General features: G+C 37.5%; 3 long non-coding RNA genes across 3 annotated transcripts; 1 reads left to right on the top strand and 2 right to left on the bottom strand.

Moving 5' to 3' along the window:
* Nucleotides 1-603: 603 nt before the first annotated feature.
* LOC132602462 (uncharacterized) lies at nt 604-2,104 on the bottom strand. The gene is made up of 2 exons (XR_009567787.1): nt 1,884-2,104; nt 604-966 (listed from the first exon to the last, which is right to left on the bottom strand). It is a non-coding gene; the product is annotated as an uncharacterized LOC132602462 (long non-coding RNA).
* An 18,774-nt stretch (nt 2,105-20,878) lies between these two features.
* Nucleotides 20,879-22,636, top strand: LOC132603899 (uncharacterized). Its single transcript, XR_009568568.1, has 2 exons — nt 20,879-20,902; nt 22,219-22,636. It is a non-coding gene; the product is annotated as an uncharacterized LOC132603899 (long non-coding RNA).
* Nucleotides 22,637-25,740: 3,104 nt separating this feature from the next.
* LOC132602461 (uncharacterized) lies at nt 25,741-26,299 on the bottom strand. Its single transcript, XR_009567786.1, has 2 exons — nt 26,159-26,299; nt 25,741-26,050 (listed from the first exon to the last, which is right to left on the bottom strand). It is a non-coding gene; the product is annotated as an uncharacterized LOC132602461 (long non-coding RNA).
* Nucleotides 26,300-26,608: the final 309 nt, after the last annotated feature.

Here is a 26,608-nt window from a genome sequence, read left to right as displayed (position 1 = left end):
AGTCCCCAACTTAGAAATGTCAAAAATTGGCTCTCCGATTGTAGTACCTTTCCATTCTCTGCTTCTGGGATGCAATACGGACCAACGCGTTTTCGCGAAGTTCATCCGTGAGATCGAGTTTCACAGCCGTGGCCTCCTCGTTTGACTCCTCGGTGGTATACCTGAACCGGGGACTCGGCCAGTTTATCACCCCGCCCGGAGAAATGACTCAGGCCATGTCACGACCCAATCCTGTAGGCTGCGACTAGTGTCCGTGCTGGACACCCATACGTACCCAATAACCCAAACCAGTATATAAGCAGAATATACAGATACAGAAGTCGAATGGCTCTACTAATTATCGCGGACAAACGGACATATCGCACGAAAGCCGATAAGGCTATCATAGAACATATGTCACGACCCAACCCCGTAGGCCGTGACTAGTGCTCGATCTGGGCACCCGAACCCATCTATCAAATATTATCTCAAATTCTATCAACTCATTCTAGTATATGGCGGAAGCCGACAAGGCTTTATTTCAAATTTAGGTAATTTCCAGAAAAATTTCGACAGAGTTTCCTTTGTTTTACGGACTATCCAATATACCCTGCACGCAGAAAATACCAACAAAAGCCACACAGGGCTAACCAAGCAATATATAAACATATACGGACCGGCCGCCTCGGCGTATAGGATCGCCCAAACAACATATGCGGACCGGCCGCCTCGGCGTATGGGATCGCCCAAACGACATGTACATACATCCATACAGAAAGACCCTAACCCACAAACATGTCCACAGACCTCTAAACAGACCGACAGATTCATATGACGGGACAGGGCCCCGCCGTACCCATGAACGAATATATACAAATGCACTAATAAATATATATACCAAAAGTATAAGCTCCGGAAAGAGAGGAGCACTCCGAATAGCAGAAAGGGTGTCCTAAACAGGTGGATCACCAGGCTGTGCGTCTGTACCTGCGGGCATGAAACGCAGCCCCCGGAGAAGGGGGTCAGTACGAAATATGTACTGAGTATGCAAAGTAGAAAGTACAGAAATAAATCTGAATAATAATCGAATCAGATATATAGAAAATAATACATATCAAAATGTTTATTTCCAAAGTATAAATTATGCATAGGGCACTGGAAAATGTGGTCGCCCGCCTGTCGATGGCGCCACAACACAGCATAACACCAGAAAGTTTCAAATCTCCGAATCCCCGTCACACATCACAACACAGCATAACGCCAAACACAGCATAACGCCAAACATAAGTGGAACCCGACCCTCGAGCGAGGAGCACGGTGAACCATAAACACAGCATAACACCGGAATGTATCAAAAAGCGCACGACAACAGAACCGGCCCGGGAACCAGCGAACGATATCATAGTAGGCACGAGCGGAGTAGTGAGGAATCATATGCATAAAATCATTATTATAAATCCGAAGGATAAGTAAAATAGTCATATTCGAAATCGGAATGATAATTATCACTTTTTGATTCAAAGTTGTCAAATTTACATAAAGGGCGTCGCGGGACCCACGGACGAGTATAGACCCGAACTGAGCCCGCCTATGAAAAACATACCCATTATACATCAAGCAAACTCCTATAAAAATTATTGGAACGATCCGAGCCTCTATGCGAAAAATATGGCATTCAGAGATTACAAAATTCCTTAAAGTGAACATTTTCTATGCGAATGTCGGAAAGCGATTACTTCAAATACATCATGGTTCATATTTCATAAAAACATACATAAGAGTGCCAAAGAATATATATATGGATCATAACATGCTCGGATCTCGAATTTGGAATTCCCTTAAAGCTCTAATCTAGCCTATGTGAAACTAAGGCATGCCAAAAGAAGGAAGGTTGCTTTACATACCTCGTACGCACTTCCAAAATAGTCAATCTAAAGTAAATTTCCAATCCACGCCTCGGGCTCCCCAAGGTCTACAAATACGCCAACGAATACCAAACATTAGTTAAGGGCACTTGAGCCATTCTTTCCAACTAATCATTAAATTCTACAGAAAATTCGGCAGCACTTCCCCTATAAATAGGCCATCCCGAGAATTTATCTCGCTCAAAATCAAAAACAACAACCACAATAACCAACCTAGCAACATCAATAATCAATTCAAAAGGCAAAACAACAGTAATAGCTCTCTTTTACATCTTTCAACAACTTTCCAAATATTCGTTTCAACGGCTTACTTTCAAGCCACAATATCGTTCGTACATTCGATTATTAACCCAAATCCATACTAACAACATTCAAGAACATTCTAAACAATTCACATAATTTTTCCAACAAGCCAAGAATTTTTCTCTATGTTGCCCGAAAACAGTCCCCTTAGCCGAGCAACCCTTTTTTTTTTCACTTTCCTCATTTTCAAGTCATGTTTTGTATCACAATCCACAATAGAACGATATGATTTTCATAAAATATACAACTTACGTCAAACGCACAACTAACCTCAAAACAGCCCACAAATTCTCAACATCAATCTTGAGTTATTAATTGCTCATTTCCAACTAAAATTCATAACAACGACAACTAAAACGTTAAGCGATACTAATGCGATCTTCGACATATTATACGACCCACATTCGTCCACACTACACATACATATATATTAATGGTTCTCATATATAAGGATTGCATTCAATGCACAAAGTTCTCCAAATCAGTCCGCACATTTACCATTTCAATTTCGGGGTATTTAACTCTCATTTTCAACACAAAAGTCATCACAACAACCATTTCGACGCTAAGCGATATTAATTCATTCTTTGCTACAAATTGGAGGCCATATACACGGCTACATACCCACCTATATACATACATCGATAGTTCTCATTCATTTCTTCACCCTACAACAATCAACATACTAAATAGAGTTAATTCTTCACTTAGTCACAACACCCATTTACACAACTTCACACACCATACACGACCCAACTTCCAACATACTACATTTCATGATTTTTCATCCATATTGACATACTATAATATGCATACAACATTTATAACTCAAAAACAAGATTAGATCTCACCTTTCTTCTTCAATCCACCAATAGGCTAGGGTTTGCAAATCTCTTAAATGAAAGACTTGATCACTCCAACAATGCTTCCAAGTTACTTAGGGACATCTAATTAGTTGATTTGTACCCAAGAAATATTTTTAGAGGGGCTTGATTTGGATTTGGTTTTCCATGGTCTTGGCCGTGAGCCATGGTTTTGGTTCCTCAACTTCTTGCTTTATTTTCTAAGTGTGGGAATGTGAAATGAGAGAAAGATGACTAAGTGGTCATCTTTTAAGTCCCCTTAAAATATCTCTTATTGCCTTTGGGCCCACACATGTGTTGGACCAATTAAAATTGGCCACAACAATGTGTGGGGACCACTTCAATCCACACATCTTCCTTTTTTTTTTTTTTTTTTTTTTGCAAGAGTTTTAATTTCCAAATTTATGAATTATGGTCCCAATTTTTCCTAAGTGTTCAAGCTAACAATTTCATACACAACTTATGTCTCAAAATAAAATCAAAGGTCAAAAGTCCCGACTTCAAATCCCGGAATAGTCTTGGCCTTAATTTATCATAGTTAATCCGGGTTGTCCCAATGCATAAAAATACGGGACGTAACAACATAGCAACCCAACACATATACAGAACCCACATGTATGTCTACAGACCTCTACGAACAACAAACAAATCACAAGACGGGACAGGGCCCCGTCGTACCCCTGAATAATATACATATGTGCAACATAAAAGTCTGTACCCAAAATATAAGCTCCGGACAAAGGAGCACTCCAAGATAGCAGAATAGGAACCTAAGCGGGCGGATCTGCAAATCGGTCGTCTGTACCTGCGTGGCATGAAACGCAGCCCCCGAAGAAAAGGGGTCAGTACGGAAATTGTACTAAATATGTAAAGCATAGAACATAGTAAATAAAGTCATATCCGAGGCAGAAGGTACAGAAAATGAACGGAATATCCAGAATATCAGAATGCTGATCATAAGCATAAACAGTGCATGCAGAAGACATATGTCATATCTGGTCCCATTACGGGACTGAGTAAACAGAACGTGGTCGCCACCCCGACACTGGCGCCACAACACATCATACTCCGGAGTAGGGAATATCTCCATAACATATCATATCTTATCAGAGTGTGCACATATCATAGCATATCAGATGGCCATATCATATCATATCATAACATATCAGAATAAGTGTACATGGCACAGCATACTTCACAACCCATGTACACGTATACCTGCCCCCTCACATCGAGGCACGGCGAACAATGCAGTGGAATACGCGTGATAACATATCCTGGCCCGGGCTCAGTGAAGGAAACATTGAGGCATCCACGAATGGAGTAGTGAGAAACTAATGCAAAATAAAATATAGCACATTTACGGAGACTTAGTAGCATAATTCAGATGACAAACCATATGACAGAAGCAGAGCAGTAATCATAGTGTATGCCTTTCGGATATCACAATAGTATATGTCGAAATAAGCTTTCTGAAATCATTTTCATGTTTCAAAAACATTATAGGACTTATCAAAATAATTCAAACAAATGCCATATAGTAGTTAGACGAGTAGCCAAGAGTTTCCTTTGAATTCTACTTCAAAATAAGTCAAACGGAACAAATCAGAAAAATCCGGGAATAGTGGGCCCACCCCGGGTCAAACGAGGTGGCGTACAGAATTTACGTATGTTACACTTCATAACCTCACTTGTGAGAGTTTTGAGGTAGTCGGGTCCTATTTGTGTAAGTTCTAGATGTTTAGGCAATTTTCCTAACTATTCATACACTTTCAATTCAATTCTACTGAATGAAAAAGGGGCAAATTCAGATGCGGATTTCTAAGAGTAGAGTCGTCCCCGAGGCTCGTATCCAAGCCTATCATACCTAGGACATGCCAAGAGAATGAAAAGCAAAGCTTTACATACCTTTTTCGCTCCTTACGCCTCTCCAAACTCAATTCCCGTTTCCTCAAAAATCTGCAATTGGTCACATTTACCAATAATCAATTTCAAACCTTTAGAACTTGAATCTTAACTTACACTTTTCTACAAAAATTTGGGCAGCATCTCCTCTATACATGCAGCATCCCCGAGATTTAACTCGGCCCCAAACATCAACAACCAAACCAACAACAATACCAACAACACCAACAATCATTATAAAACACAATATAGCATAACTAGTCTTCTTTCCAACATAGTGCAATAGCTTTCATTCCAACTTCACATTTTCAATTCAATACCAACATTCACATATCCATTTACTAATCAAGATCACTCCAATACAATTCGAAAACATTTTCATATCATTTTACAAAATATTCACAAAATATACAAATTTTCCACCAAAATCATAATTCATCCTAAACTTCTAATCTTCAACATACATATTCATAACACATTTTCATCTTGCAATTTCATCAACAATAATCATAATTTGCACCTTAACAACTTCATTTCCATAAATTCATAAAATCATTCTAAAATGACATAATCTTCTACATTCCATTTCAATGCCAACTTAAACCATTTTCTTCCATTTCCATCACAAGGCCACAACAACACAATTACCATACTAAATAATTTAATTCATGTTCTTCCTCCAACTCAATGCACACGGCCATAAACACACACACCCACAACACAAAATTTTCATACTTTTCATTTGTTTCCACACACTACAACATATATATAATTCTTCCATAACAAAAAAGAGTAAAATCTTACCTTTTCTAAAATTCTCCACTTGCCACAAAAGGTATTTTCTTGCCCCGAAAATTATACCACGTTGAAGAGCGTCTTGAGCTTAGTAGGAATACAAGAAAATTAAGATTTTTGGACCAAAGTTGGAAGGCTTCCAAATTATTTTTTCCTTAGCCGTGAGCCCTCCTTGGCTCTCTCTCTCTCTCAAGTTTTGTTTTGAGTTTCTTGAATCTTCCAAAATAAAGATGACTAATGGCTCATCTTATTTATTTCATTTTAATTTTTTTTTTCATGGGCTTGGGCCCCTTTTAATGACCATGGCCGGCCACCCCATGAAAATTGGGCCTCATTTTTTCTTTTTGGGCCAACCCGGTTGGTCCCGAGTTGGGCCTAGCCCACTGACCTTTCGACCTTAAAACGTCCATATCTCCTTGTACCGACGTCACCTGGGAACCCACGACCTATGGTTGGAAAGCTAATTCAATTATCTACAACTTCTACTTCTTGGTATTTTTCAAATTCCAAACTTATAATACCGTGTTTTCCCCTCAAAGTCAGGTCACCCAAAAATGTTTTCTTAAAAATATTCGTTTGGAGGGCTTCCACTTTGATTTGGCCCAAGGGTCCTTCATGAGTTGTGTTTAACTTTACATATGTGATTCATATAACTTGTCACATGTTCCAAAAAAAAATCTTGACGTGTGGGCCCCACCTCAGCTTACAAATAATCCGACGTTCAAAAATACGGGATATAACAAGCCATCCCTTGATTTTTCCGACCTGAAGCTTGGTTTTCGAGAGTATGGCCGATACCTTTCCCTCGATGGTCCGGCCTCCGGTTCGTAATTCTTTCGTGATCTCTCCGAGCTTTTGTTCATTTTTACGGGCCCCGGGGGAAGCTCGAGTTGGTCATCCTCTATCCGAATTTTTGACTCGTATCGGTTATGGACATCCGCCCAGGTCACAGCCTCGTATTCCAGCAAGCTTTCCTTTAATTTGAACGAAACCGTCGAGCTCCGAACATTGAGCCCCTTTGTGAAAGCTTGTGCGGCCCATTCCTCCGGAACCGGGGGGAGCTCCATTCGTTCCCTTTGGAACCGGTTGACAAATTCACGCAATAACTCCTCGTCTCTTTGGGCTATACGGAAAATATCCGCCTTTCGAGCCTGCACCTTTTTGGCTCCGGCGTGTGCTTTTATGAAGGCATCGGCGAGCATTTCGAAAGAAGTGATTGAATGCTCGGGCAGATGATCGTACCAAGTCAATGCTCCTTTTGACAGAGTTTCCCCGAACTTTTTCAGCAACACGGATTCGATTTCATCCTCTTCCATATCATTGCCTTTTATAGCACAGGCGTATGAGGTACGTGTTCGTGAGGGTTCGTTGTGCCGTCATATTTTTGGATATCCGGCATTTTGAACCTCTTCGGGATCAATTTCAAAGCCGCACTCGGAGGAAAAGGCCTTTGGATGTACCTCTTTGAATCCGGCCCTTTCAAAATAGGTGGAGCCCCCGGGATTTGATCCACCCGAGAGTTGTATGTCTCCACCGTTTTTTCGGTCGAGTCCACCCGCTTTGCCAACGTTTCGAGCATTCTCAGAACCTCGGTGGATGAACCAGCTCCGGAGCCATTGCTTTCAACCCTCCGTGCCTCATCTCTCTGGGTTCAGCAACACCCTTCGCCTTTTCCGGGGTCGTTTTATCTCTTCCGTTTTGCAACTGGGATATTGCGATTCCCTGTTCGGCAATCACCGCTCTCTGTTCCTGCAACATTTTAAAAATTAAACGCAAGTCAATATTATCATTCGGGGTATCCGGTTCTTTCCGAACTTGTGTCCCGGACAAAGTAATTGAATTGTTAGTAGTTAAAGGGTCAGTGGGGTTTGGCAATCCTCGTGGCCCGCTGCCTTTATTTTCGGCCACGATCTCGTTGTTATTGACGTGACCAGATTGCCCACTGTTAGCCATTTGGTCCGTTTTTTCAGGGACGAACAGTAGATGTTTCTGATTTTGATGGGTAAGATAGAGATCAAGATCAAAGACCACTATTATCCTAGCCCCACGGTAGGCGCCAAACTGGTTACCCCGAATTTGGATAAGCAATTGAATTTGTAAGTAGGTATAGGATATGTGTTTGGATCCCGATATAAATCGTATGGAAAATGGAATGTATGAACGTTATGAAGCAAAGCAATTGGTGAAGTGTATTAATGTTTGTCAAACGACGTACAATACTTGTTTGAAGAAATACAACGGAAATGCATATAATTGCTATGGACCGAATCCAATCTTAGAGAGAGAGAAGTTGCATATATGTTTTGCTATTACAAAGTGTTCTTGATGTAAGGAAGCCAACTCTTCAAGAGGAGGACAATGCTGTTATATCCCGTATTTTATACATTCGGATATTCCAAGGTAGTCGTGACGAAGTTAAGGGAATGACCATTTTCAAAATTTATTCTCATGTATAAGCTGTTGTGAATATTATTTACGAACATTGGTAGTATGAAAATATGGAGAAGAGGCCAAGGGTAAAAAGGAAAATTCGCGAAAGGGTTCATGAAAAATAGTGCGGAGGACTAAGGACAAAAAGGGAATTTCACAAGAAGCCTTGGAAGCTCAAAAGAGGCCCTTGGCCGTGTGGTGTGTGGCATGTGCCCACATTTTTATTTAATGGGACTAATTATAAATAAGTATGGACTAAAGCTTGCATAGGAAGACTAATGGTCTTCTTTGTCATTTTGAGAAAATTCAAAAAAAAAAGAGAAAATTCTAGAGAAAGAAAGGAGGGGGAACATGTGGCTATTTCATATTTTAAAGGGGTCCATGTGCTCATTTCATATTGGTAGGGGGGAGCATGTATAAATATATGAGTACAATTCATGACCATGTAAAAACTAGAATTCATCTTTGACCACTTAAGAGAATTCTAGAAAATTGAAGAAAGTTGAAAAAAAAAAGGGTAAAAACGGCTAAAGGGGGTGCACATGACTAGCCATGTGCCATGAATAAATATATATATGTGGGAGATGACAAACAAGGCATAAGTCATCACTTTTCCTCTAGAGAATTCAAGAAAGATGGAGAGAAAAAGAAGAAGAAGCAAACGGATGAGGGGCTGGCCGAAATTGCCCCTCAACCCTGACCATGGAAAATTATTCTTTTCATGTTTTCCTACTAATTGGAAGGCCCTCGTCGACGTGGAGTAGTTGTTGGGACAAGAAAGCCGTTCGTTCTTGCGATTCTTCGTTCTAGCGGAGTGGTGAAGTTGCATGGAAAGGGTGAGGTTCAATCTTGATTTCATGTTTTATAGATGTTTATGCATGTTGAAGTGTGTGGGAAAGGATGAAAGTCATGAAATCTTACATAGAGATGTTGTGGCCGTGAGTGTAGGGTGTTGGTACAAGCATGATGAATAAATTTTATTTAATGTTATTTGATTGTTGTATATGTTGTGGAGTGTGGAAATGAATGAAATTCGTAACAATATGGATGTTGGGGTGTTGGCCGAAAATGGGCTGCCTTGTGTGTTAGGTAATGAACTAATTTCATTTAGTATTGGTTGATATTGTTATGAGCGTTTTGAACATGTCGTAATGTGTTGAAATGGGTGAAATTCATAAAGATATTATAGTGTTGTGTGGCCGTGTGTTGCAAGATTGGCCGTGTATATGTGTTGTGTTGTGTGAGAGGATTGAATTAATTATATGTAGTATGTGGCTTGTTGTTGTAATATCTAGAAAAGATGGATGAAAATGCATGAAAATATGTAAGAAGAGGTTATGGTCAAATAAGAGGCGTTTGGGTAAGTTAAGGTAAATCGATGTTATTTTACATTCTAGTTGTCGTCGTTATGGATTATGTGATGAAGAATGAAGGTTGTTGTTGAAGTTAGCATACATGAATGATGATGACATACACGGTTGATGTTGAATTGGAGTGTTTCGGGCAAAGTAATATGTTGATTAAGTCGTTGAAAGATTATGTGAATTGAATTGAATTAAATTGAATGTTGGAATGTTGCTAGAATGAATTGCTAATATTGTTGTTGGTTTGGCCGAGTTCCATTCTCGGATTGTTGTTGTTAAATTTGGCCGAGTTAGAATCTCGGGGGTGGTGTATTTACAGGGGAGATGCCGCCGAAATTTCGGCAGAAAATAAATGAATGTGTTTGAAAGGTTAAGGCAAGTATATGACAAAGGATCTAACGAATGTGTGAACTCCTTTGAATGTAGATTAACAAGTTGGACGAATAAGCGTAGCTAGTAAGGCGCGGCGCAGGTATATAAGGCTAGTCCCTTTCTTTCTATGGCATGAATCATACGATATAGTCTTATAAATGTTCCCATAACGTCCTTGTTTTCAAAATCTAGAAGTTATGAATTCAAAATATGATTTCCTTTCTAAAAGTTATAAATGTTTTCCAAAATATTCATTTTTCTCCAAAATCCAAGCTTTACGATTTTGAAAGTTTTTATGACTAAAACAACGACTACGATACTATGACGATAATAATGATGCCAGACATGATAAAGTGTCCATGACGAATATGTCAAGGATATGTTCTTACCATGATTACGACGATATGAAATGTTAAGCTGTTTTTGGATAATGACTATTTTGAAGGTTTCAAAGTATATGAAATAAAATGTTATGATCCTGTTTCATGTTTCCCCGTGATGATATTCTTCATTGATAGTCTCGCCTTATAATTGTTCCTTCAAGGCGAGACATGACGACCAAGGTGATTCCATAATACAATCGGAGGTTACCGACCTTACGTCACTCCGATAGACACATGACTTTCCTTGGGCTCTCATGCATGCTATATATGTAAATGGGAGGGGGGAAGGGATACATGTATATGGGGACATGGGGAAGGGAAACATGTTTTATCGCCACCTGGTCAGCTGGCATTATCATCCCGGACGCGGGATATATGGGCGAGCCGACATATTTCGGCGCAATGTGGGCGAGCCGACTTGTTCGGCGCAATGATATGATATGACCAAATAAGCATGCATGGTTTCCGCCCTAAGTGGCATTCACATGTACAGGTATCTCAGTCAGCCTATGATATGTTATATGTCTCCCTATGATATGATACGACAGGATATGCTATGATATGACATGGTATAATATGATATGACACGATATGATATGACATGATATGTACCCTATGAGATGCCATATGATTCCTTTGTGATTATCTCCACTGGTACCTCTCATTGTGTTGTCGTTCATGCCTTACATACCCAGTACATTGCTCGTACTGACCCCTTTTCTTCGGGGGCTGCGTTTCATGCCGCGCAGGTACACCCAGATGAGCCGAAGTCATTATAGAAGGCGTTCCAGCGAAGTTGGCGAGCTCCGCTTGGCCCTGGAGTGTCGCCGAGTCAGCGTACTATGCTATGATATCCTTGTTCAATGTTAGAGGCTTTGCAGACAGAGTCGTGGGTATAGAGTGTCATCTTTGTAGACGGCTTCGCCAGTCGACATAATATTATGTTTCATGTCACGGGTCCCATATGATGATAGATTTTACTTATGAAAAAAAATAATTGAGAGCTTACTATGTATTTTATCCTGAACTGATTCAAGAGTTATATATGTAATAAGAGTCAACGGGTTCGCTCGGCTCCAGATATGGAGTCGGGTGCCCATCACACCCTAGTAAGGTCGGGGTGTGACAAATGCCCCTTATTTATAGTAGTGCCCTATGGGCTTCATACAACATGAACAATAAAATAATGATGAAAAAGCTCTGAGTTGGATTAGGTTGGGTTAGGTTGGCCGTACGGTCTGACACCCGTACGATTGACAGTTGAGCATGGCAGGACGCTATCGACGCGTGGAAATCGCGTAATGGATCTCCCGGATCAACGGCCATGACCAAAACGGACTAACGACCAGGATCTCCCGGACTAACGGCCACGATCAAACGGACTAACGGCTATGATCAAACGGACTAACGGCCACGATCAATTCGGACCAACGGCCCCGGTCAAACGGACCAACGGCCACGATCAATTCGGACCAACGGCCCCGGTCAAACGGCCACGATCAATTCGGATATGGAGAAATTGGACCAGATGATGATCTTCCCTCTTTTCCTTCGATCTCTGGTCTTACCGGTTCCAACATATTTTCGATTTTTACCGTATACAAGTACTGTTAAATATGTAACTAGTAATTAGGGACCTAAGTCTAAATAGTTATATCTTTATAACTGTCTAGTGTATATATTTGAGATGTACAGATTATTGAAGGTATATACGACTTATTTTTCATTCTCCATATTTCTCATGGTATCAGTCGCCTAGGGTTGGGTCTCTAGAAGTTTTCTGGCGGTTTTCTCTCTGTTCTTGTTCATAATCGTCCAGTCTTTCCCTTTGGTTTTCTTCTCTCTGATTTCTCCTTGCACTTTGTCATCTATTTTGTGTGTTCTTCTCCATTGTGTCAATTTTTCGTCGTTGGGTCTCTTGCTTTATTTTGTGAGTTCTCTTCAATCCAAAGATGTCAAAAAAACAAGTTATGTCCGGAACTCAAAATGTTTCCCCAATCTATGGGAATCCTGTGATTTCCACCATGAAGCTTAATGGAAATAATTTTGCTGACTGGCAAGCAATAGTTGAAATGTGGTTTTTAGGCCAAGGACATCTAGAACATCTCACAAAGGATGCATCAGAGATTGATGATTCTAAGAAAGCATCTTGGGTTCAGATTGATGCATACCTATGTACTCTGTTATGGCAATCAATTGAACCATCTTTGATGGCGGTGTTTCGTCCTTATCGGACATGTAAGGAAGTGTGGACTCATGTTCATGAGATGCACACTCGAGACATTACAAGAGTGTATGATGTTTTGTCTAATTTGTTTCAGATTAAGTTATTTGATAATAATATGCAGTCGCATTTGGCACGGTTACATGCCCTATTTACCGAGTTTGATGAAATTATGCCCTACTCTACTAACTTGAAGACACAATTGGAGCAACGTAACAAGATAAAAGCAGTCATATGCTTGCAAAGTCTTGGGACTGATTATGAATCTGTTCGATCTCAGATTCTTAGCGGAGAATCAATTCCTCCGCTGACAGATGTGTTTGCTCGTTTAATTCGATTTGCTAATTCTTTTGTGGCTCCAACAAGTGTGCCACATGAGGAAAAGACAACATTTATGACTAACTCTACTCCATCAAATGCAAATTACCGTGATCGCAAGGGTAATCGTGGCTTTAAAGGTGGTAAAGGTAAGGATGGTTGGGGTAATCCTTTAATCTGTAATCAATGTGGCAGACGTGGACACACTCGGGATAAGTGTTATTCATTGCACGAATTTCCTCCCAAGGTTGCTAATGCTGCTCAAACACAGATTCTTGTTCAGTTGGACAGTGGCACATATCATGTGATGTTCAGCACACTGGAAAGTCTTCTATAGTTCTTCCAGCAGATGAGTATGCTCAGTACATCCATTTTCTACAACATCAGGCAGCACAACAAGCATCTCAATCTGTTGCCTCCCTCACACAATCTGGTCAATCTGTGGCTTGTCTCGCTAGATCTTCATTGGACCTGTGGGTACTTGATTCGGGTGCATCTGATCACATGTCTGGTAACTCAAGATTATTATCTAACTTTCATACCATAGCACTTTACCATTTGTCACTTTGGCTAATGGTTCTACCGCTCCTGTCCATGGTCTTGGAACTGCAAAACCGACTGCATCTTTGTTCTTGTCCTCTGTTCTATATCTCTCTAAATTTCCATATAATTTAATCTCCATTAGAAAATTAACAAAGGACCTTGATTATATTGTGATTTTTACTCATGATTCTGTTTTTATTCAGGATTCAAAGACAGGAGGAATGATTGGAACGGGGCATAAGTCTCATGGTCTTTATCGTCTAGATGTTCCAGTGGCTTCTAAGAATCCAACCGCCTGTATTGTTGCTGCTTCTCCACAAGAAATCCACTGTCATCTTGGTCATCCCTCTCTAGCTAGTTTGAAACAGATGGTTCCAAGTTTGTCTGATGTTAGTCAATTAGTTTGTTAGTCCTGTCAGCTTGGTAAACACACTAGGGTCCCGTTTCCAAGCAGAGTCAATAAGCGAGCTAGTGCTCCATTTGTTTTAGTTCATCCAGATATTTGGGGTCCCTCCCCAGTTGTATTAAGTCAAGGTTATCATTACTTTGTAACTTTTATTGATGATTATTCAAGAATGACACGGGCTTGTGTATTGAAAAATCGTTCTGAGTTATATTATACTTTTGTGAATTTTACTACTGAGATTCAAACACAATTTGGAGTTCCTGTTCGCACACTTCAAACTTATTATGTAAAAGAATATTTTTCAGTTTCTTTTCAATCGTATATGTCTTCTTGAGGCATGATCCATCAATCTTCTTGTGCATATACTACACAACAAAATGGGATTGCAGAAAGCAAAAATAGGCACCTAGTTGAAATGACACGGACTTTATTGATACATATGAATGTGCCAAATCGTTTTTGGGAGATGCAATTCTTACGACACATTACCTTATTAATAGGATGCCTTCTAGTGTTCTTTATGGTCAAATCCCTTTTTCAGTTCTTTTCCCTCGTGACGCTATTTACACCTTGCCTCCACGTATCTTTGGTTGCCTCTGTTTTGTGCACCAATTGCTCCCACGTTCATCAAAACTTTCCCCACGTTCCATAAAATGTGTGTTTTTGGGGTATTCTCAGACACAAAAGGGATATAAGTGTTACTCCCTGATGAGTTACCATCTCCTTCTCGACCCAATGAACCAAATGAGTTGATTACTTATTAACGTAGGCATAAACGGGCTCAGACAGAAGCAGTTCCAGTTGAGGCGGCAGATGTGACTTCTCCGGAGGGACATATAGACTCCACTCCCGTTCCAGTTGCACCTTTATCTCCGGATCCACCATTGTATCTTTCTCCTAAGCTAGATTTGCCTATTGCCCAACGGAAAGGTACTCGCTCTACCGCTAATCCCTTATATAGTCGGTCCTCTAATTCTATCTGTAACTTCCTTAATTATAATCGATTATTGAAACCTATCGTGCATTTCTCTCTTCTTTGGATTCTGTCTCTATTCCTAGGTCTGTTACCGAGGCACTCTCACACTCGGGTTGGAGGACGGCAATAGAAGATGAGATGTTTGCACTCCATACTAACGATACTTGGTAGTTTGTATCTTTGCCACCTGGTAAGACTACAGTTGGGTGTATACGGTAAAGGTGTCCCCTAATGGTAAAGTCGATCGATTGATAGCCCGTCTTGTTGCTAAGGGCTACACTCAAGTTCCTGGTTTGGACTACGGGGAAACTTTCTCTCCTGTAGCCAAAATTGAAAGCCCGTCTTGTTGCTAAGGGTTACACTCAAGTTCCTGGTTTGGACTACGAGGAAACTCTCTCCTATAGCCAAAATTTTCTCGGTTCGCCTATTTGTATCATTTGCTGCAATTCATCATGGCCACTTCACTAGTTAGACATCAAGAATGCCTTTTTACATGGCGATTTAGAGGAAGAGGTTTACATGGATCAACCATCAGGGTTTTTTGCTCAGAGGGAGTACTTTGGCAAGGTATGTAAACTCCGCAAAACTTTGTATGGTCTCAAGCAATCTCCTCGAGCATGGGTTAGTCGTTTCAGCTCCGTTGTTATTAACTTTGGTCTCATAAGGAGTCAATCAGATCATTCGGTGTTCCACAACTATTATGATGGAAAATATATCCTTCTAATCGTATATGTTGATGATATTATCATCACAAGAGATGATGCTGCTGGTATTACTCAATTGAAGGCCTATTTGAATTCGCATTTTCAGACCAAAGATTTGGGTTCCTTAAAATACTTTCTCGGAATTGAGGTTGCTCAGTCTCAAAGAGGCATTTATATATCACAAAGGAAATATGTACTAGACATCGTAGAGGAAACTGAGTTACTTGAGTGTAAAGCGGTCGACACTCTAATGGATCCTAACGTCAAGTTAGTACCGGGAGAAGGGAAACCTTTTTCAGATGTTAGAAGATATTGTCAGCTGGTAACTATCTTACAGTTACTAGAACAGATATATGCTTTCATGTAAGTGTTGTAAGTCAGTTTTTAGACTCACCAACAGAGATTCACTGGAATGCGGTTATTCGGATTGTAAAATATCTTAAGAATGCCCCTGGAAGAGGACTATTGTATCAAGACAGAGGTCACACTGAAATAGTTGGCTACACTGATGCTGATTGGGCTGGTTCAACGCCAGATAGGAGGTCTACTACAGGTTATTGTGTTTTGTTTCGAGGAAACTTGATCTCTTGGCAGAGTAATAAACAAAATGTTGTTGCTCGGTCAAGTGCTGAAGCAGAATATAGGGATATGGCTGTAACTACATGTGAGTTGTTGTGGTTGAAGCAATTGCTTGAGGAAATAGGACTGTGGCAGCCTCGTCCTATGAAATTATATTGCAATAATCAAGCAGCTTTGCATATCGCATCAAACCCAGTGTTTCACGAGAGGACGAAACACATTGAGGTTGACTGTCATTTTGTTCGAGAGAAGTTGCAAACTCAAGATATTGTGACCGCATTCGTTAGCTCGAATGATCAGTTAGCAGACACTTTCATTAAAGCTCTTAGAAGTCCTCGAGTGGATTATATTTGTAACAAAGCTGGGTATACATGATATATATACTCCAGCTTGAGGGGGAGTGTTAAATATGTAACTAGTAAAGAGCTTAGGGACCTAAGTGTAAATAGTTATATCTTTATAACTGTCTAGTGTATATATTTGAGATGTACAGATTATTGAAGGTATATGCGACTTATTTTTCATTCTCCATATATATTTCTCAAATACTAAGGATAAAATTGCTATTATAAGGAGTGACAAAAGATATTCTATGTTGCCTTTGTCAAGCTGCAACAGAAACAAATGAATACTCAACTTTTTGAGTGTACTTATACAAATAGCTTCTGTTTTGTCTACAATAAAGCAGCGAACCTGGTCCAGAGAGCTCTATTTAGCGCGATATGGAAAAAAGGAGCTTAATGGTTGTATACTCCTACCAAATAAGAAAAGATGCACAGGTAACAGAAATCACAAGTCTAAGAGAAAACTATATGCAACATGATGATATTCAACACAAAACACTCTTTAAGGCCTCAAAATGAAATTAGAACATCAATAAGTTGAAATAAGCCCAAAAAAAATTAACAGGTCGCCAATTGCAGTCATGCAACTTTTAGAATTATTTGGGTTAAACCATTTTCAAAGTATAAACGAACATCTATAAGCCGAGCGTTTGAGATGCTTATGTGGAACTCTCTAATAGATTACAACTTACAAGAACTAAAATAGACAATATTAGTATCAAAATTTTCATATGAAGAAGTACCAATCAAAATGTATTGCTTACCAAGTATCTGCTGAACAACATGAAAAGTCCAAAAACGTATAGCAAATTCACATGAGTTGGAGAGAGAACAGAACACCAAAGATAGTGTCTCTATGCCTTAATATTTCCAACTTAGTCCTATTTGATAAAATACCCTTATTATCCAAAGTGGACACTCCAACTTTGTTCAGATGTTCTTGGAGGACCTAATGTTATGTCAAAGCTAGCCCACAGTTTGTGGATTAATAAGTTCTCTGTTCTGTAAATAAACTTCAAATTTCTTTCTTTAAAGTTACCACTTTCTTCAATAAAGTTACATTATTACAACATTTTTCACTTTATTATTTTTCTGCTTTGATCTGAGGCAAGTTAAAACCAACAGTTACACACAAAGGTACCAAAAATATAAATCGTCATTAAACAGAATATTCACTACTAGAAACAGAAGTTTTTTTCCACCGCCATTCAGTGAAAAATTTGTGCTATAAAACATGATTTTCCCACTTCATTCCCACCGAACCAGTTCACTTGGGAAACGCATAGTGGGAAACAAGTTCCCATTGAAACGCTGGAAACTTCCTATTTTTTCTGTTTGAAAACACTATTATTTAGGTTTTTTCCACTGACATTCAGTGGGAAATAACCACTGAATATTTTTCAGTGGGAAATCAGTGGGAAAATAAAAAAAATTTAGTAGTGACTGAAAGCATAGGCATAAGAAAAAAACATTAAAGTTCTAGAACACTACCCTGTGGTCTGGTAACTATTCATAATTCACATGAAACCAGCAATACATTCTCTTGATTCAACTTTATCTTTAATATAGCAAATGAAAGCTATCAGCTGATGTAAAACATAATCAAATCGTAAGACCGCAAAAGCACTACATATTTTGGGTAATGAATACTGAATCTTTGATCCTCCCGATGGAAGGCTAAAACTAGCAAAGCTCTATGTAATCAGCAATACGATTAGCAGTGGCGTTGACCTCATAGCAGGAAGAAGTACAAAGTTAAGTTCACGCGAATTTACACTATGCTACAAGGTGTAGGGAGAGGGGATTTGTTTTCTGAGACACCCCATGGTTCAAGAAAATACATTGAAAAGAAACTGACGTTAGCACAATTACCTCACTGTTATAGGAACACGCGTATACTCTAGGGACGGTACACAACTAATTTTGATAGACAAGTCTCACTCCTATTTCAACTGTGAGCGAGTGTTTTTAATTTAATAATTATGGTGTCCCAACCGGCTTGCGCACACCTCGACTAATTCCATCTATACTTGCTACCCCATCAGCATAGGTGTCGGTTAACTTTGCCCACCAAGACTTGAACAGATGAAAGAAATCATCTAATGAATCATTCAAAAGTTAAAACATCAAAAATTATATGAGAAAGGTCTATAAACTGCCCTGTGTTCGGATACTGTGCTGACTAGTCTACTTTGCTGCGGATATTATCAGTTTTATTTATATGTGATGTATACTATTATGCTTAGTGGATAGCGACTCATTAAGTACCGGTTATGGGTCATCCAATTTTGGATACTATTATATCTCTAACCTCTACTCACAGTTAGGTTCATATCTTTTACTTATATTTTGGCAACTCTATCTTTAGGAGGTTGCTCAAATTTCATTCTCATTTGATTCCTGTTTTGGTAGGTTGGAATTATAGCACTAGATTTGTATAATAAACAAAACTCTAAGATGTACCGAAGAAAACTATACAATGAGATATCAAAAGTTTGGTGAAGATGCTTCAGAATTATTCCGATACTTTAGTCAGCATAGAGGTGAATTTTTTAAAGAAAAATAAGAAAGAAAACGTAATATAAGCTTTTCAGGTACGTAAACATAAGTGTTAAAGGCACATGATTTGTCATATCAACATCGGATGTTCACAAGACACATATCTAGAGGCGCATGTAGGATTTCTAGAACATGTGTGTACTACACTACAGAAAGGGAGAAAAAATGCATTAAGTGGGAATCCATCCTTTTAACCAACTGCACCATTAAGTCTTTTTGTAGCATGGATGCTACCAGGGAATATTAGATCAATTCTAGAAATATGTACATAAAATATCTAGTTTTGCGGAAAGATTATATGTTCACGTGTCCCAAAATTTATGCATAAATTCGCCCCTGCACATATCTATCAAGTAAATATGTCAAAATAATCATTTAAAAAGTTAAGGTGTCAAACTGACACTTAATGCCAAGTTTAAAGGCCAATATCTCCAAAAGTAAAGAAGGTCTAATTGACAAATAAATAATTTTGAGAGATCATAATTATTGCACTGGATTTGTATAATAAACAAAACTCTAATATGTTCACTGAAGAAAATTATACAATGAAAGATTAAAATGTTGGTGAAGATGCTTTACAATTACTCTGATAATTTAGTCAATATAGGGGTGAAATATTGAATAAAAAAACATATTATAAGCTTTTCACGTACGTAGATGTAAGTGTTAAAACACATGATTTGTCATGTCAACATGAGATGTTTCCAAAACACATATCTAACAGTAAAGATCATTGTTTTAAAAGGCAGTGTCAAGCCCCGGGGCAGGGCAATGGCAAAACACCCTGGGGTTAACGTGCGGGGCTTAGTTCCTATGAGGCTTACGCCCTAAGCGCCCAACCGTATGCCCTAAACACGCCTAACGCCCAACGCCCAGGGCTCGCCTAACAGTTCTTACACAAATTATATTTTAAATTCCTTAATTAAAATCATTCACCCTCATAATTGTTTAACAAAATAATGATACTTAATAGTTTTTCATCTATAGAAATAGAAGATTGGGTGTAACTCATATAACAAGTTGTAGTATTGGATATTTACTATTTGAGAACGTCGTGAGGGTGAATATCACTTATTTTTAAAAAAATAAAACACATAGCGGAATTGTACATTTTCACTTGTCATTGGTCATAAGTCCTATGTATCAGAATTATCATATAATTTTATTTTTTGTTCATGAAGAAGTTATGTTTTAATTGTAATATTGATAAATTTTATTGATTATTTGCTTATAGGGAGATAAAATGAATAGTATGGTAGTAATAGTGTTTTAAGAAACTGTGTTTTTTTCCGTGTTTGAAAGTTAAAATGTTAGAATTGTTTTGCATTTCATAATAGCTTTTATTTCATTGTATTGTTTATACTTGTAAAATTATGTTATATATAATTACAAGTTATAAGCAGTGTATAATGGGCTTTGATCATTTTTTTGTGAGGATCAAGCGCGCGCGCGCTCACACACACACACACACATACATATATATATATATATATATATATATATATATTTCATTTATTTAAAGTTTTCTTTTATTTTTTAATGTAATTTTACCTATTTAAAAATATTTATTGTAATTATATTATTTTAAGAAATACTAAAAATTAAATATCCATGGGGCTTACGCCCCTTGCCTCGAGGCTTACGCCTCGTCGAGGCGTATGTAAAACGCCCCGCCTTTTAAAATACTGGTAAAGTTATATAAATAACCATTAGAAAAGTTAGTGTGTCAAATTGACACTTAATATCAAGTTTAAGGGGCTATGTATGTGTTTAGCCAAAAGTAAAGAAGGGCTAATTGATAAATAAATAGTTTTGAGAGGTAAATTTACAAAATCTTAAACAGTTCAAGGACCTATTCTGCTCTATAAAAGCTCCACTCTTATTCCTTACGCCCTCATAACCCCACATTTCACTTGGCCGCCGCATATTGGTATGTTTCAATTTTTGTTTAAGTTATTTTTCATTTTCATTATATAGAGCACTATGTTAAGTCTTTGTTTGGTTTTCAATACAAGTGAATAGTTTTACGTCTTGGTTATTAATATATCTGAGTTTACAGTTTTTACTGTTAGTATTTTTGTAATATACACCATACTTACTAAATTAGTTGATTTTTTTTGCTTTTCTATTGCTGTGTTAATTGACAGAGGCAGATGTATAATTTAAACTCTATGAGTTTAATCGTAAGGTTAACTCATTATATTTTTAAAGTTATGTATTCGTATATATTATTTATTGTAATTTTAGTAAATTCTTACACATAAATTTATAGATCTGCCCCTGTTAGCTGGTGATGACTCTACATATATTGTCATAATAAATGCTTAAATGTGTTTGTGTTATTAGTTATTAATTTTTTTATGCAATAGTTAGCCAGGTCTGGTTGTGATATCCATCAATCTTTTTTTTTGTTCTGTGCTAAAAATTGGTAGAACTACAAATATGTTACCTTATTGGAAAAAAGATGATTGGTTTAACTCCAAATTGCATAAATATATAGAATGGAGATTGTATGAGTTGTGAGAACTAAGCTACATGTATTATGCAAAACATCTGGAACTTGCTTTCTTTATTTTACAACATTTAGCATGGCTGTGGGTCGCAGAGCAGTTTATGTGAAATGATGGAAGCTAGCAATAGAAAATACCTACTCTTTTGATGGAAGAAATAGTCAAAGAAGGTCAACAACAAAAGATATTGCTTTACGTTTCACATGAAACCCCTCTGCGATCCATAACCATGTTAATTTTGGGACTAGAATTATCTTGTCCTTAGTCTTGTAGAATAAGAAAGCAACGCTTTAGATGTTTTTTAATATTTGTAGCATAGTTGGAGTATATCCATGCATTGTTTGGATTAGAGTTATTTACTATTAATATTTGTGTAACTATTCTTCCATAGTTTTGTTAAATTGAAAAGTGTGATTCCATTTATATGCCTTGATAATTGGAGTGTATTGTAGTCCTATTAAGGATACAAAAATATTTGTGCGTGATCATATATAAATTTTTCTATGCAAAATTTAAGCCAAACATGACTATGCAATCCACCAAATTTTTCTCTTTAAAAGAGTTGTCGAAACTACAACTTGTGTACTTTCTCATTTTGTAAAAGTTGAAGTGTGCTATCCAATTGATGTAGAACATTGTGTAAGCGTGTGTGTAGTGAAACTACATGTATTATGCAAAATATCTAGAACTTGCTTTCTTCATTTTTCAACATTTTGCATGGTTGTGGGTTGCATAGGGTTTTATGTGAAACGCACCGGCAAGAAATAGAAGAAGATACTTGCTCTTTTGATGGAAGCAATACTCAAAGGTCAGGGACAAACGATAACAAAAGCTTTTATGTTTCACACGAAGCCTTCTGCAATCCATAGCCATGTTAATTTTAGGACAAGATTTTTCTTGTCCTCTTAAGTGTTGTAAAATAAGAAAGCAAGGCTTTAGATGTTTCTTCATATTTGTAGCATAGTCCCAGAATATCCATGAATTGTTTGAATTAGCTGCTTTATCAGAGCTTATACTTGTTGAGGTTGCATCTTTCTATTTGTCCTTTTCAAAGGGAAGTGACAACTCGCCTTCTATCCAATGTCGTAGATGTAAGAATTTTGTGTGCTCACATCTGAACTAAGGATTAAGAATTTAAAAGTATCTTCTTGGAACTATTTTGTGTTTTCTTTATTTTGTCTTTAAAGTATCTTTTTGGAGTTATATTTAGTGTTAATAGTTGTGTAGCTATTCTTCATATTTTTGTTAAATTGCCAAATGTCATTGCCTTGATAATTAGTGAGGAATACTCTTGTAGTCCTATTAAGGATATGATTGTGTGATCATATATATGTATAAATTTTTCTATGTAAGATTTAAGCCAAATTTGATTGCGATCCATCAACCTATAATACTTTCTTATCTTGTAAAAGTTGAAGTGTCTGTTCCAATATGTAGAACATTGTGCAAGTGTTATTAGACTAAACTGCATATATTATGCAAACTATCTTGAACTTGCTTTCTTTATTTTTTAATATTTTGCATGGTTGTGGGTTGCGAAAGGTTTTATGTGAAACACAAGCTAGCAATAGAAGAGGATGCTTGCTCTAACCCTCAGGGGTTGGCCTGGTGGCAATTGACTTGAGCCTTGGGGTGCTCCCTTTCAAGGTCTCAAGTTCTAAACCCGCTGGGTGCAAACAATTTCTGAGGGCCATCGGACTGGGGAAACCCTGAATTACCTGTGGTGCACTTGCGGGAAACTCCTTGCCGAGGGCTTGTGCACCCCCGGGATTAGTCGGGGCTCAAAGAGACTCGGACACCCGGCGCTAATCAAAAAAAAAAAAAAAGAGGATGCTGGCTCTTTTGATGGAAGCAATACTCGGAGTTCGACAACAAATATTGAAGAAAAGCTTTATGTTTCACGTGAAGCCTTCTGCAATCCATAACCATGTTAATTTTAGGAGTAGATTTGTCTTGTCCTTAAGGGCTTGTTTGGTTGGGAAACAACTTATCCGGGGATTAGTTATTCCACCCTCAAGGTGGAATAAAATAAGGCTACAATCCCGGGATAACTAATCCTGGGATTAGTTATTCCAGATTTTTATTCTAACCAAACATGGGATAAGGAGACACTAAATTTTATCCTGGGACTATTTTTGCTTATCCTTCACACCAAACGACCCCTAAGTGTTGTAAAATAAGAAAGCAAGGTTTCAGGTGTTTCTTAATACTTGCAGCATTGTTGGATTATATCCATGCATTGTTTGGATTAGCTACTACAACAATATATCAAGCTTGTACTTGTTGAGGTTGCATCTTGTTATTTGTCCATTAAAATATCAAAGGAATGTGACAACATGCCTTCTGTCTGATGCCTTTGATGCAAGAATTTTTTGTGCTAACATCCATGCTAAGGTATTTGAGTATTTAAAAAAATCTTTTTGGAACTGTGCTTATCCTTTTTTTTATTTTTGTCTTTATTTTATATGGTTGGGGTTGAAGAATTCATATGAAACAAGGTAGCAACTTCAAAGAATAAGGAAATTATGTTACATGTTACTTGGTGTTTCTGTAGAAGCCACAGTTGAGGAGAAAAATGTTCAAAGAGTGTTTAGAGAAGAATTGAAGTGGATAATTTACTTGAAGTTTTATGGATCTTAGCTCTATGGTGTATTTTATAATGAAAAGCATGATGCATTGTGTCGTCCATCATATTACGAGTTTATGAAGTATTATTTGCAGAAAATCTTAAGAGTTGTTATAATTCCAGCACATCTGTTCCAACTGTTATTACCTCACAAAAGGTACTGTTTTGAAGATATAGAAGAAACACTAAATCTGGGACTGTAATAACGGTTTCAAATGTTTGTTTAATAGTTACAGCATATATAGTTCAATCTTCATGCATGTTGGATTAATGACGATGTATCCCATCTTACTGTTTTTGAGGTTGCATCTGTTAATGGTCTCAAGCCAATAAGCACAGACATTGCTCAAAAACTTGATGCCCCAAAATAGTTTTGACTTAAAATTTGTTTAGAAAACGTTAGACTTAAGATTTTTAGAAACTGGTGGAGCTGATTTTCTCACTAACTAGAGCTCATTAGACTATCATTTATACGGAAAAAAGAAATGAATTTGTGGCAGAAAATAAGAGAGCCATTTTACCTTACCTTTGTAATCTTAAAAATGGGGTGGGCGAATGAACTCATAGTTGGGGTGGGCGAATGAACTCATTTTTTGTAACCAGCCCAACCTGCCCAAGTTGATTGAATTGGGTTGTGACCCGTTTATTGACTTGACCTAACAGATTGAACCCAAAATGACCCATTAAACTATTCGGTTAAAACGAGTTAAAATAGCGTAATCCTAAGGGTTAAAGCATGACCCATGTGTAACTTCTGTTATGTTTTCTTGAGCTGCCAAAAGTTCTTTTTTCACCAGTGAAGATTCTTAATCCTTAATCATTTCGTCGTCGTCTTTTTTTTTTTTTTTTTTTTTTTTTTCTCTTTCTAATTCTATTCATTTGTGCTTCTTTGGTTTTTAATTGGTATGCTATTTTCTATATTACATTCAGCTTCGACATTCCTTTTTTGAAAAAAAGTTCTGTGTTAGGCATTTTTGAAATACCTATCAAGGATTAATTTTACCCCTCATTTAGTCAATTTTTTGTTAAATGGCACTGGCCTTGTAATCTTCCAAATATGAATGGATCAACCAAATTGAGTAAAATATATAAAAGAATATTAAATATAAAGAAGGGGAAGTTGGGGTATTTTTGTCGGATTAGGTTATGATCCGTTGTTTGATCCATCTTGACCTAAGCAAACTTTGCGCTGGTTAGTTTTTGATCCGTTTATTGACCCATTTTGATCCTCCCATGTTTAACCCAACTGCCCGTTTTCCACCCCTGCCTTAGAGTTAATAACATAGTCTAAAACATTATTAGACAATGAAATAGCAGAGACCTAAGAAGACTGATAAATAGGGACAATGTCACCTTGCGACGGGAGAAATGATTTTTTAGTCCTTCACAAAAAAAATTTAATTTTATAGATAGTTGGAGAGGTAATAAAACCCTATACTTTTCATTACAAAACTAATAAACCGGAAAAAGATGGATTATTTTGTGAAAGAAATTTTGGTCCTATAAAAAGCGGAATTTGTGCTTGTGGAAATTATCGATTTCTTTGGTTTGGAAGTTTCAGAATGAACTTTTTTACGAGAGATTTTCATTTTTTTTTACGCATAAGACATTTGAAAAAAAATATATAAGAGATTTAAAAAGACCATTTTCTTCTATTCAAATTGTAAGAGAGCAAGAAATCTCATTTCCTCCCTTACAACAAGCGCGACGAGAATCTTTTTAAATATCAACATCGCTTATTAAAATTTGTGCGTACATCACTACTTCGTCGATGGTAGTAGACCATGTGGTGAACTTACCGGCGATGTATGAACTGGTGTATAGTCAATCACTATAGAATCATCAATTTGAAAGTTTGTATTTTTCTCCACTTCAAAAGGTTTTGTTTCACTTGCATAAGCTTGTTTTGTTCCAATTAATTCTCTTCTTCCAATTCCTGCTGCTAAGTAAAACAAATGAATAGGAAAAAAAAGAAAAAGAAATTATCACCATCACTATTATATATTTTTAAGTTGAAATAGTTATGACCAATGAAAGAGGGGGAAATTACCTTCTGTCACTATTAAAATGGAGTATAGCAAAAAGATAGTCCTCAACAGATGAAAATTCTTTGTTGCAACACCCTTCATCATGATGACTATAGACTAGTGTTTGATTAAGAGAAATTCTGAGAAAATATGGCATTACTTGCACTTTGTTCAGCCTTTTAAATACTAAAAGATCACGCACCTTCACATTTATTATGAACAAATTCTTTAATCAACTTTGCATTGGCCAAAGGCTGATAAGATTACAATAATTTGACTTCGTACTATATGAAAATGTTACCAAACTGTATTAAATTATTTAGTAGCAAGTTTGACCTTCACATTTGATTATGAGCAAATTCATTAATCAGCTTACCATTGGTCAAATTAAAGGCTGATAAGATTACAATAATTTGACTTCTTACTATATGAAAATCTTAGTAAACTGTATTAAACTATTCAATAGCAAGTTT

The sequence above is a fragment of the Lycium barbarum genome, chromosome 7 (assembly GCF_019175385.1).
Source record: "Lycium barbarum isolate Lr01 chromosome 7, ASM1917538v2, whole genome shotgun sequence".
NCBI classification, from domain to species: domain Eukaryota; kingdom Viridiplantae; phylum Streptophyta; class Magnoliopsida; order Solanales; family Solanaceae; genus Lycium; species Lycium barbarum.
The sequence above is the reverse complement of the archived record's forward strand: the minus strand, read 5'-3'. Positions and strand labels throughout refer to the sequence as shown.